Source organism: Lethenteron reissneri, chromosome 45 (assembly GCF_015708825.2).
Source record: "Lethenteron reissneri isolate LAM-NWPU_2019-01 chromosome 45, ASM1570882v1, whole genome shotgun sequence".
NCBI classification, from domain to species: domain Eukaryota; kingdom Metazoa; phylum Chordata; class Hyperoartia; order Petromyzontiformes; family Petromyzontidae; genus Lethenteron; species Lethenteron reissneri.
This window is the reverse complement of record NC_083823.1, coordinates 1,200,849-1,213,488: the sequence shown is the minus strand read 5'-3', so window position 1 is coordinate 1,213,488 and position 12,640 is coordinate 1,200,849. Positions and strand designations below refer to the sequence as shown.

The 12,640-nt window shown below is 43.3% G+C and overlaps 1 protein-coding gene across 1 annotated transcript in view; it reads right to left on the bottom strand.

Moving 5' to 3' along the window:
* LOC133353997 (cohesin subunit SA-2-like) overlaps positions 1-10,654 on the bottom strand; it is a 46,935-nt gene extending 36,281 nt beyond the window's left edge. Inside the window, exon 1 of the mRNA XM_061570559.1 lies at positions 10,490-10,654. The gene's annotated coding sequence lies outside the window, so the exon portion shown is untranslated. The remainder of the gene's footprint in view (positions 1-10,489) is intronic.
* Positions 10,655-12,640: the final 1,986 nt, after the last annotated feature.

Genomic DNA, 12,640 nt, shown 5'->3' with positions numbered 1-12,640 from the left:
CACAATGCATAAGAGGAGTTTGTGTGTTAGATCGCGTAAATATCTAAATATATACATATATACATACCGTGCTAGATCCACGAATATTTATGCGGACCATTCTCCAATCCAATTTTCGGAAAATATCCATCACTAACAACTTTTGTGAAACCGTGTCTCCTTGTCCAACGTCCCCTTTTAATAAGTACGTTGCCTCTTTATTCATATTATCTAGCATGGCTGCTCCATTTTTGTAAACAATAAAACTAAAAATGTCAAGTGATAAGGGAGGACCTCCCCGTGGCACACCGGGAAAATACAAAAACATAGGTGACAAGAAACAGCAGATTCTAGGATTTTTTGATATGTAACTCCATGAATTTAAAAAGGTATAAATCACTGCATACTACCTGCTGTAATATAAGGTTCAGAAATATTGTCTTGAATGGTATAGGAGGTTTTTTTTGGGTTAGATCGCATAAATATATAAATGTGTCGTTAAAACCCGCCACCACCCGACATAGCCAACTAGTAAGGGTTGTCACGTAAACAGAACGTGCCAATTCGTCACCAGTACAGCACTAGTGTGTAGTGTAGTATACTAGTACATCACTAGTGTATAGTGTAGTGTATAGTAGTGTATAGTGTAGTGTATAGTAGTGTATAGTGTAGTGTATAGTGTAGTATACTAGTACAGCACACTGGTGTGTTGGAGAGCCAAGCCACAACATTTACAAATCTGACTACGACGTTTCACCAGTAATTTATATATTTACACGATCTAACCCAAAAAACTCTTATGGATATTGGTCACGAAAGCCTACGTGTTAAACCGAAATATATATAGAATAGATTTTTTTAATTGCACAAAGAAGCATGGCTACATTCAAAATAGAAAACAGTGGGCTTGGGCAGGACATGTTACGAGAAGGAATGATGGACAATGATCACGATTAACAGCCAAGGAAATGGAACGTGTCTCAGAGGATCTACACGGAGGAAATCGAGAAGTCACATCAGTTTGGTCGCGGGTGCTGGGTGAATTGGGATTGCACTGCAGAATCGTGAGAAGTGGAGGTGGCTTGGGGAGGCCATCATCCAGCCATTGATTGAACATAGCTGATAGGAGGGGTGGGGGGGTAGGGAAACTACTCTAGTGGTTTGTTAATTCAAAAGCTTTCAACTCAAAACCCAAGTGGGGAGGGCAGTCAATTCACGAGGAGCGTATGAAAATAATTTCAAATAAAAACTCTTTCATAAGAAATGCTAAATAATGCGTTTGCAGAAATAGAATGTATAATGAAAAATACCACTCAACCTTACTCGCTCACATCGCACGAAACGGAGCACTTTCGTTGACGTGCACCCAGAATTTAGTGACCAAATGAGCAGATGATGGTCTCCCTTGCGTGCGCATGCTGGATTATGGCCAGGCAGTCAGCAGGCCATGTGTGGCCAGTCAATCCCGGTGTCAGAGCCGCACACGCAGGCCACAGCCGCACGCGTCTCAGGGGACAAAGACAAGACGCGTGGCCCCAAGCAGCCGGCATACAATGGCATCAGCGTTGAATGGGGAGGCACACCACAGGCAGTGCTGGCCAGGCCGAGGTCATCTCTGTGGCCATTTGAAAACCTGCAGCACAGCCAGCAATCTCCACTCAACGAACACTCGTTTCTGGCAACAACAAAAAAACGGAGCTTGGAAGAATGTACTTGAAGATCTGTAATGTCGTTTCCAATGTATGTATGTTCCAATGTATGCCCATTGTTCCAACAAAAGGGATGAAAATGTTAGCAAAGGGTACTATGCACTTCCATAATATTCCAATTTCAGCAGAAAACATCCTCCTTTGTTAAATGATTTCTCAGTCGCACGTATGTACTAGCGAATTCAGATAAAACACTTTACCTTTTATGTTCTAAAAACCGATGTTTTTGCACTGTCAATATGCTCATCCATGCCCGTTAGGAATACTACACAAACAGCTTTCCTCGTCCATCATGAAGGCATCTCGAAAATGTAATTGTACCATCCAGAACAAGCCATGTATTTCACATTTAAAGAGACTGGAATTAAGTAGAAGAGTATGAAGGGTAGGAAAATAAAAAAAAAACTATTTCAAAGCACAGATGGCCTGTAGGGAATGGCATTGTGTTAAAAATTACGTCACAAGAGGGAAGGAGGTGGGGGGAGACCTCACCATGCCAGTGTGATATCTGTATACGGATGGTTTTGACGAAAGTTATGACGAGTCTAAATGGTCAGTGGAGCTGGCAGGAGACAAATGGATCTAGTTGCACTTTCAATTTGGCGCAACCTGATGAAATTCCACTAAGCATCATTAACTGTGCTGTGCCAAGAGGGAGATAGTTTTTCAAATCAACTCACGCACGTAAAAATAGTGAAAACAATACAATGTACTGTATGGACACGATTTCTGGAACAACCAACTAAGGCATATTAGGTCACTGTTAATGCTACCAAATTATTTAAGTCAAATAGAAATATCTCCTCAATAGGCCAACAATACCTGAAATGCGGCAAAATACTTTAATTAAATTATTGTGGTCAAGTGTTTTCAATGGGAGTAATTCTATTTTAGAATTTTCACTAATTATAACAGCATTTGTAATGAACAAGACTTCAATTTCGATTTAAAGCTTTCGTGACTGCAGGGATTCATCTTCTTGGTTCTTTCGGTAAAGTCATGTAGAAGGGAAATAATAAAATAATAACAATAAAACACAATAAAATAATATAATAAACAAATATATTTTTATTATTTAATTATTTCCTTTCTACGTGACTTTACCGAAAGAACCAAGAAGAACAAAACTTCACTTGAAATAGCAAAACAGCCCGTGCTGAAACACATCCCAAATACTGCACACATTCGTCTAATGTTTAATGACGGCACTCCGGTTCATAAAAAAAACTAATTTAAAGTTAATAGTTTTTGTTCAATTTTCAAACATTCAAAATCCACTCGGGATGAGGGACCATGATTAAAAGAGCACAGTAGAGAGCACTCCCTACACACCGAGCACCTACCGAAACGCTCCCCCATCCCAACCTTTCTAGACCATCGTCAACTCTTACAAAACAAAAACATCTTCGCCGACCATAATGCAGTGTAAAAAAGAATGTGGCGTTTTGTAAAAAAATTGTGATTGCAACTCTTGAGAGGGCTACTTCCCCATGTTCGTTGCAAACCCACCACTGATCCACAGTTTTGGAACCACTCGCACCTCACCCCGTTCTAAAATGCTAAAACTGTCTGCAGGCGTTATTCTGGTGTGAAATTTCAGATTCTAGAAAGCTTTTCGAATTGGTTCGTTGGTCAACAAGATGTAGGTATTTAGAATTTGAGATCGGTTAGAATCAACTAGTTGAATTTAATGTGGAAACGGGGAAACGGGTTCTCAGCTGCTATGATATAGATCCCAAAATCAATACTGACTGTGTAGGTGGCATTGTTGATGTGCAATGCCTTTTAAAACTAATGCCAACTATATCACTTTTTTCAGCCTCAAATCAAAAAGTGCACAACCTATTATTGACAGGGCCAGAGAAAAGATAAAATATTCTAAGCTAACAATTTGGACAATAGCCATTTATGAATATCTCACATGATGAAGACTTGTTCTGAAAAAAGGGGCAATGCCAAATCGGCATTTTATGTTATACAGCATTGTGACTGACACGTGGAGGCTTTTTTTTACATCCGTCTGTAAACCAGGACCAATGCAAGCAAGCTTTTAATTCTTCTAAGGTTTTTTTCTTTCGAATTTCTACATAATTTTCGTTTGAATCAAATGTTTTTACGTGGCATTCTCATATACAATGGAAAAATTACAAGCATTTCCTGAAAGGCACTGTAAATCCCAAGATTCAACAAACCAGCAAGCTCGGATGATGAGCCACTTTAGCCCTTTAACCTTGCACATTTGCAAATGCTCAGCCACAACGACTGCCAGTCTCTATTTTTCCTTGCTCCAAATCCCTCCCTTTGACATGGCAAAACTATCTACTTTGTAAGGTGCACTGCATTTAGCTACATTAAACTGCCATCCACTCGAAAGCTTTGCCTTTTTTATATTTAAAAATAAAAGTATACGTCTCTGTAATGCCAAAATTCGTCTTCAGTGCTTTCCGCTCTCTCAGTAGCCACCACCCCAGCCTCGGTGATATGTTTTTCGTATTACAAAGTGAAAAAAAATCACGCACCAACACTCACAAATAGAGGAATGTGTAAATTGGAAAGCTGATATCAGGAAATAATGCACAAAGCAGTTTCCAAAATGTCAGGTTGTGCTTGACTGCATATGACCAGGACTCACAGTTATTTAATTGGTGTATGCCAGTACTATAGAAATACGACAATTAAATACTTGAGGTACTATAATGATGTCATCTGCCAAAAAACATTTACCATGACATTTCGGAGGACACACACGGCTTGGCTTGGGGGTCTAATTGGAGATAATTTTTGCCAAACTGCTGCAGGGCAAAACCAGTTATTTTTGCGTCTCAGCTGAACGTATACGGTAGATACTGTACTGTACATTCCTAAAAGACACTCGCAATGATCAACATATTGTTACTAATGTTTGGAAGGGTCCTTCTGGAAGAGTTTTAAAAGTGCAATCCATGTTATACCATATGCAGCACGATGCATCATCAGACTAGAGTTGGATTAACGAGGGGCAGTCCTCAGGGCAAGGGGGGCAAGAAACTCAAGGAGACAATCAACGCATACGCATATTGTCACGTTTGCAACAATTAAGTGTTTTTTTTCTTCTTCAAGATAGGTCAGTACTGCGTTTGGCCCTAGTTCATGCTTCATTATAATCAGCCGACACATCTCAACGCAACCTCGATGAAAACAAATATGACCTAGATGCGCATTTTTAAATGTCTGCAGATATATATATATTTTAATCACGCAAAAAATATAACACCAGCTGTTAAGCACTTTCCAGTCAGGAAGCAGCAGACCTGAGCAAGCAGGACTACGTTCAATAATGCAGCGAAATATCCAACGAGAATTGTTAATGCTCCACACAAGGCCTCACTCACACTCCAATTACACCTTGGGGTTGCCAAGGTCTTTGTTTTTTTTTGGGGCTAAAAATAAATGGCAAACAACCACTTAAAAGTGCATCTCTGACTCACCAAATACCTTTAATATGCCAAGATTCGTCACCCCAAAACATGTGGAACCAATGAAACCAAATTCAGAACATCATTGGCAACAAAGCACAGTTCAAAAGTGTGATTCTACCCTGAAGGCGTATTTATTAATTTATTTTTATGCCGCAACCCCTTCGAAGACGCAATCTTTCACAGCGTGGCCTTGGTCATGGAAAACGGTCACAAACCCTCAAGCATAAGACCGGATTGTGTTGGATACTTCAGCTGCATCTCAAAATAATAATGCGTGAAATACTACCTAGGAATAAGGCAACAACACAGGGTGGAGGAAAATGCTTTCTTTTAGATTTTCTAGCTATTTTAGGCTTGGACAATTTACGAAAACAAAATGTTACCGAACATAGTATCAAAAGTGCATCTAAGCAGTACAGTGCGTTTAAACTGTGTATGCCCTGTAATTGCATTCGCATTAGTTGGGCGAGTTTACGGCTTTAGAGATTTGCACTATTCAAAGAAACTGACACAAGTACTAAGCACGCCAGCCAGAATCGAATAATAACACAAGCCTTGTCACCTCATTATGCAGCCAAGCAGTGGCAATTAAAACCACTTTTGCCGGCATTGTCTGAGAAATGTCTCAAGTAATGCTATTCCATAGCACTCTCTGCAACTAACATGTTCACTTAAATCACATCCAGTGCATGTCGTAGAAATCACAAACGTGTGCGCATTGGATCATGATACAATCCAAAAAGGCAACAAAAAACGTAACTCATTAAACAATGTCACCTTGAAAAACCAATCAAGATAAAATTAGCAAAGACAGCAATATCTTTATTTTAAAGAAATTGGTGATTACTCACAATCAATCCTACACTTTGGCTTTTAAACCAACTCAATGTAAATAGGGGAGTAAAAAAAACTATTCAAATGACAGAGGCACAACATCTATGGGTATTTAATTTTTGTACACATTTTCTAGACAGCGTTCGCTCAGTGGCAAGAATTAGTTCGAAGGCCCCCAAATCGACCAAGGAAATTGTAGGTGCATGCTTTAAGGGGCAAAAAAAAAAACAGTTCAGAGCAAACAAGCAAGGGGAAAGAAATATTGGGCCCAAGAGCTTAAGGACCCTTCTCGATTTCATTTCATGGTTATGTTGCCGTGTTGTTGCGTGTATTCACGCAGGCACATAAGAATATTGGCCCACTATGATCATTCAAGTGTGACTTCTGTACCTTTACTTGAGAAAGGCTTCATATTCTGGGACATTAATTTGCTAGATATCTGCATAAACATTCCTCCAATTATAAGATTCTCTATTATATAATACTGAGATATAATAAAGATAGTGTCATAGATGCTTTTTTTTACACTAAAGACTTGCTTTTCATAAATGGTAGCCAACTGATTTTGTGGCAAACGCATTTACACACAAAGCGTCGTCTTCCAATGCGTGTATGTCTGTAATGTACTGTACCTTGCACAACCAGCCATCTACAATATATAATATTCATCACCATGATCTGTTGCTGCACTGAGTGAACCAGCTGTGATTTTGCATGCCTTCCTTGGGCACACAGTACGATGAATATCGCACCTGTACCCGCGTTTGGTCACGCCAAGTATCAAACCTATTATCCGATCACACGGAGTGGCACGGAATCAACCTCTACCTCGATTTCATTTTTGACCAATGCCATTTTCAGCTTTACATTAATTTTACTCTCCAGTAAGATTTTTTTTTAAAGATTCGTTATATTCCCAGTTGTATGGTTTAACTGCATTTGGCATGGTAGACAATGTCGAGTACATTCTTACATATAAGTAGGTCTAAATACATACCGAGTTCGTATTATATGCCAGATGGTGCAGAACTGTATAGGATTATGCATTTGGGGCCTTTAAACCCCTCACTTGCTGTCAAGCACTGCCATTATCAAATCAGTTTTGACGAGATAGCACAAACCCCAAGAATAAAAAACACACAATGGTAAAATGGCCCCCTCATTAACTTGCACAACGAGAAAGCTGCAAGGGACACAGCTGATAATAAACTACTGCTGTGGTCAAACGCACACTCGCATCATCTCGTTTGACTCCGCCGAACCTCAAACAGATGTACCCAGTTGCCATGCTGCATTCGGTCAACATTGAGTGCTTAAACTGCATCATATTGTCTACAAAGCCTCAACGACTTCTGTGCATTTGAGGATGACGCTAGTTTCTTTTCTTCCACGACCAACTATCACACCCCCCCCCCTTCCAACGTTAACTCAATAACTACCCTCGCCTATGTTTACACAGGACGAACTGTATGTAGTGCAAAATATTTGTGTGATGGTCTTATTTGAAACCTTAAAGGCACGAGTCTTATAAGATTATTAGCATTATGGTTGGACGGTGTCAGAATTTACTCTAGGACACTCGGGAACAAAACGCCAAGCCGTGACACACAAGCCAATCGTTGTACCATTAGCTTCAGCCAATAAGTCCAGTGTCGTGCACTGCAGTTCATTAGGGGTCATCGTTTAATACAAGGGTGAACTAAATATGGGCTTGAAACACGTGAACGGGCAAGTATGTGGAGTCGTTTTACGCGTGCACGGATGTTACAAAACAGAAAGACACGTCGTAAGGTCAGCACTGGTTAATTTGGTGTTAAAATGCCATAAAAAATAAATACCATCACTAATTCATACCAAATAATACCGAGTCCATTCAGTTATGAATCAGTTTTATAATCACTTTGGTGACCAATCCAATACAAACTTCTACAGCCACACGTGCCAATGTGGGAGACGTACATCACCAATCTAAAAGCATTTATAAATACATCCATTGATGCGTTGCCGGTTACGAATCCAATGCTGTTGTTGCGTCTATCTGCCCGTGTTACGCGGCCGTCGCTTTTGCAAAACGCAACTGCAAAAACCAGTTCAACACCCGCTCCCAGCCCAATCTGCGCACACATTAAGTCACAAAACCCCACGCAACTGTGGGTCACCGCAGCTATTAAAACGGGACACGTATTGCGTTTGCATCTCCACATCCATCAATGAAGCCTCCTGCCCCCCACCACACCACCACCACCCCCAGCAGTTTAAATAGACCACACGCACCGCATCATACACACGTGTACGCAAGGGATCGGTTAATACGCGAGTTAGTAGCACACGTAATTGGTACTGTACATTGTGCTATGGTCAACACAATTCGATGTCGTTAAGGGGAATGATAAAAAACGCGACTTTGCAATTTTATTTTACATATTTCGGTGTATTTAATTAAACGTGTGAATGTTTTGCGCGTTGTCTGTATCCGTTAAAAACTAATCGGACAAATGTTGACATTTTACCAATTTCATTATTCCGTCCACCCCTACCCCAGCTCTTAAATACGAATTCTGTAACTTATTTAGAGTTTTAGTAACGTTTACATTTATACACGTACGCGTTTGATCTTTAACAACAGCCTTTTAATTTCCAACTCCTACCTCGCAACACATTTGTAACAACGACTGCCGTTACTTTTCTTCCCTATTTGTACGCGAAATATTTGACACAAACAATGTGTCGAGCACGCGGTGTGTGTGTGTGACGGGGAGCGGCAGTGTAGCAGCGGTCAACGCGCTGCAACTGCCACCACCCAGCTGTGTCCCAGCCCCACGGCCACCACCCGCGACGAGGAGTACAAGCAAAGGGAGACAAAGGCGGCCGTGCGTGGTGCAGGCCACCCACCCCCTCGTGTGCTGCCGCGTCGCCCTTCACAGAGGCGCACACACAGCACTTGCCCCAACAGTCTGTCAAGGCTACACTGGAAGGGAGCGAATCTGTCTTTGTGTACGTGTCAACACACGCCAAGATGACATTTTACCATCGAGCAGAAGAGAGAGAGAAACCCCCCCTCCGGCCCCGTGGCATAACGCCGTGATAGCTAGACCAACGAGGAGTACACCGACACGTGTGTGTGCGGAACCACACCGCGCACGCCGCAGTCGCCAGGTCTGACGAGCAAATGACCGCCATTTTAAGATCGGCTCAAGTGGCCGTCACAGCCACAGCAGCCACAGCTCTTGAGCATTTTAAAGAGACGTGGATGATGGGGAGAGAGAGGGGGGGGGGTATAAAGACATCGAGACGGTGGTTAAATTATCATCTCGACTCTACAAGGTCGACGACTTCACAACGCGGCGGTGGTGGTGGGGGGTGCGGAGATTGGGGGTGTGATGGGGGGGCACCATTCCCAGGTTCCTCTCGAGCTCTGTGCCGTAGATCACCGAGCCGAGGGTACAAGTGGTAAGATGGGCGGCGTGTTTCACACATGACCTCAGTTGCTTGTACGCACACACGGTACTACGTGGGAGGGGAGTGGTGTAGAGAACGGGGGGGGGGATGGGAAATAACATCTATTTTTTTAAAGTCACAATTGTCCCGATGTTCGTTTAAGTTGGGTCCACTAGCTGTATATACTGTCAAGCGATCGATGATTTCGCGTTTGTGTTTATTTAGCGAACGCCGTAACCGGCGCGGGGCTTGAAGTGAACTTGGTGTGGGTTTAATTGCCCATCCCCCGCTCAAGACAACGGGTTCCGTTTTTGTTATCGTGACAAACACTGCAAGTTACACACCAAGTGTCGCTTTTACGGGCAACATACAAGCGACAGCCTCACGCACAACACTAATAACACGACCACGAATAAAAGATTGTAAACGCGACGAAAGTTAACAAGTAAAACAATGCACACTGCAAACATCCCGTCTGCCTTAAGCCATTGTACATACAGTATATGCAGTTCAGCCTATTTCGAGTCTATAATAGATTGTAGAACGCACTGTATAAACTGTCTTTATACAGTAGTGTAAACAAGGTGGGATATACAGTAAACGCACACATCAACTTTGTAACACGTACGAATATCTCAATTCGCGTGTGCATATACTAAACACGTGCGTACACAAATACACACCTCTGCCCTCATGTACACACATGTACACAAACTCACGTACCCCAATGCCAACATAGACAAACGCACACAACACATACACCTACGTACCGACATGTACACGTATGCACCCACATGTACGCACGTGTGTACACACACGTACGCACGCACGTACACATACATACACACATATACATACACGCGGCGAAATAAATAATAAATTAATCCCCCCGCCGCCATCTTGCCCGGGGCCTAGGCTCCGCGCGAGCCTGGCCCTGGCCTAACGGCCGCCCCCGAACCCCGACGAGCGCGGCGGCTTGGGCGACGCGGACGCGACCGGGCGTCACCAATAAACGAACGTCGCGGCGCGGCGAGAGCGTCGCGGCAAAAGGGAAGGGGCCTTCTCACTCACCGGCGCGCCTTTTCGCTCACTCTCCCTTCAAAAAAAAACAACTCGCGGGCCGACCGAGGAAAAAAAGGGGCGAATCGAGCGCAAGAGGAGGACGCTTTATCCTGAGCTGCCATCTGGCGGTCTAAGTGTCGGCGGGAAACAGCCGCCCGTTACCCCGGGCGACACCGCGCGCCCCCTCGCGGCCCGGGCGGCGCCGTGCGAGCGTCGGAGACCCCCGTTGCAATTCCCAGCGTGCATAGGCGGCGACGCGCCCCACGTGACGCGCCGCGCATCCGCGCTAGAGAATGTAAACCCCCCCCCCCCACTGTCGTCACCATTTGCTAGGCCACGCCCCCCTCAAGCCCCGCCTCCTACACCCCCCGCCCCCTCAACCCCCCGCCCCCTCAACCCCCCGCCCCCTCAACCCCCGCCTGTCACCCCGCCCCCGCGGCCGTTCCCGCTTGGGGCGGAGTAACAATTCAAACGCCCGCGTCGCAATTCGATTCTTCGTGCTGAGACATCGTGGAATCGACTCAAGTTATAGCAAACAGGGAGATTGGGTTATCGCGACTGGGGTGTGGATTTTTTTTCGATCGACCGGCGGGGTTTTCCCGTGAAGCGTTGGCTTGCAATGGGTGTGCACGAATCGAAAATGTTCGATTTGTTGAACGAGCAGCTAGATGCACTTATTGACTTTTCACCGGTCGGATCGATGGAAACGATTCCAGTCGGTGTCGACTAACGCTCGCACACACACCCCACCCCTCGTGACGTCACAAGCGCGATGGCGCGGGTGGTGACGTCACCGCGAGGGGGGCGCTTTCTGTTCCCGCCCAATTGTTTTCGTGCGTCCTCTGAGGCGATCGAATTGTTCGGCTGGAAGGGGAAAAAAAATAAACCACAGCACACAAAGCGCCGCCGCTTAAAGCTAACACGCCGTTATAGTTGCCAGGAAAGTTACAAACACGCAGCGAGGTTTATTGTTTATAGTTTATCCCTCGTGCGGTTCCAATGTTAATGACCGCCGCCTCCAAACGACCGGTCCCGTGAACGACCGCTGCCGCCGCTGTTGTCCCTGAAGCAAAAATAAGTGGCCGTCTGCGTGCGAGCATCTCGAGTAATAAACAATAATACACTTAACTTATCACGCCAAACAGCGGCTCATGCTGCCAAACAGCTCACGTTTCATGGCCCACGGAGACTTAAAATCACCGCTCAGCCGTAAATGGCCACACAAAACACCACAAATGTGATGCGAGATATATATTTTAAATCTTAACAGCGGGGGTTGTATGGGAAATGCGTGCGATAACAAACGAGTACGTTTGCGCGAATTTCTTGTTTTTATGTTTATCACTAACAACTTCAAAATATTTTATTTAAAGCTTTCGTGACTGCGGGGATTCATATTCTTGGTTCTTTCGACAAAGTCACGTGGAAGGGAGATAATAGAATAATAATAAAAATATCTATTATTTCCCTTCTACGTGACTTTACCGAAAGAATCAAGAATATATAACTTCAAAATCGATTGATCATCGTCGAAGCGGTGAATGCAGAAGCTCGTCCATAAGCATTGGGCCACTGACCGCCCCCACAGAGATGGCCCAGAGATGGAATGTTGTGATGTTTAAGCCCCCGACTATTAATTACCCTTAGGTTTTTTCGGTAAAGTCACGTAGGTAAAAATAAAAATAACTAATAAAATAATAGGAGTAATAATAAAAATGAACTAAATAATAAAATACTAGAAATAATAATAAAAATAAAATAATATAATAAAGCCCCCGACTATTCATCAGGAGGGATGGTAATTCCACAAGCCGTGGCTTATCAAACAACGGGAATGCGCCTTACAAAAGAATGCGATTTTAAATCTTCACAGTAGTACTCTTAGGTTTTTCCGGTAAAGTCACGTAGGTAAAAATAATAATAAAATAATAGAAATAATAGTGAAAACAAAATAATAAATCACGACGTTTCGTCTCCTGATGATTACCGAAAAAACCTAAGAGTATGAATCCTTGCAGTCACGAAAGCTTCAAATCTAGAATCTTCACAGTAGTATTTGAATGTATTATTAATAGGGTCCTGATGGGGGTGGGTCTAGTGTGCCGAATTTTTAACGTTATTTGTGAATAAATGTTTTACAAATAGAGGTGTGTGAATAAA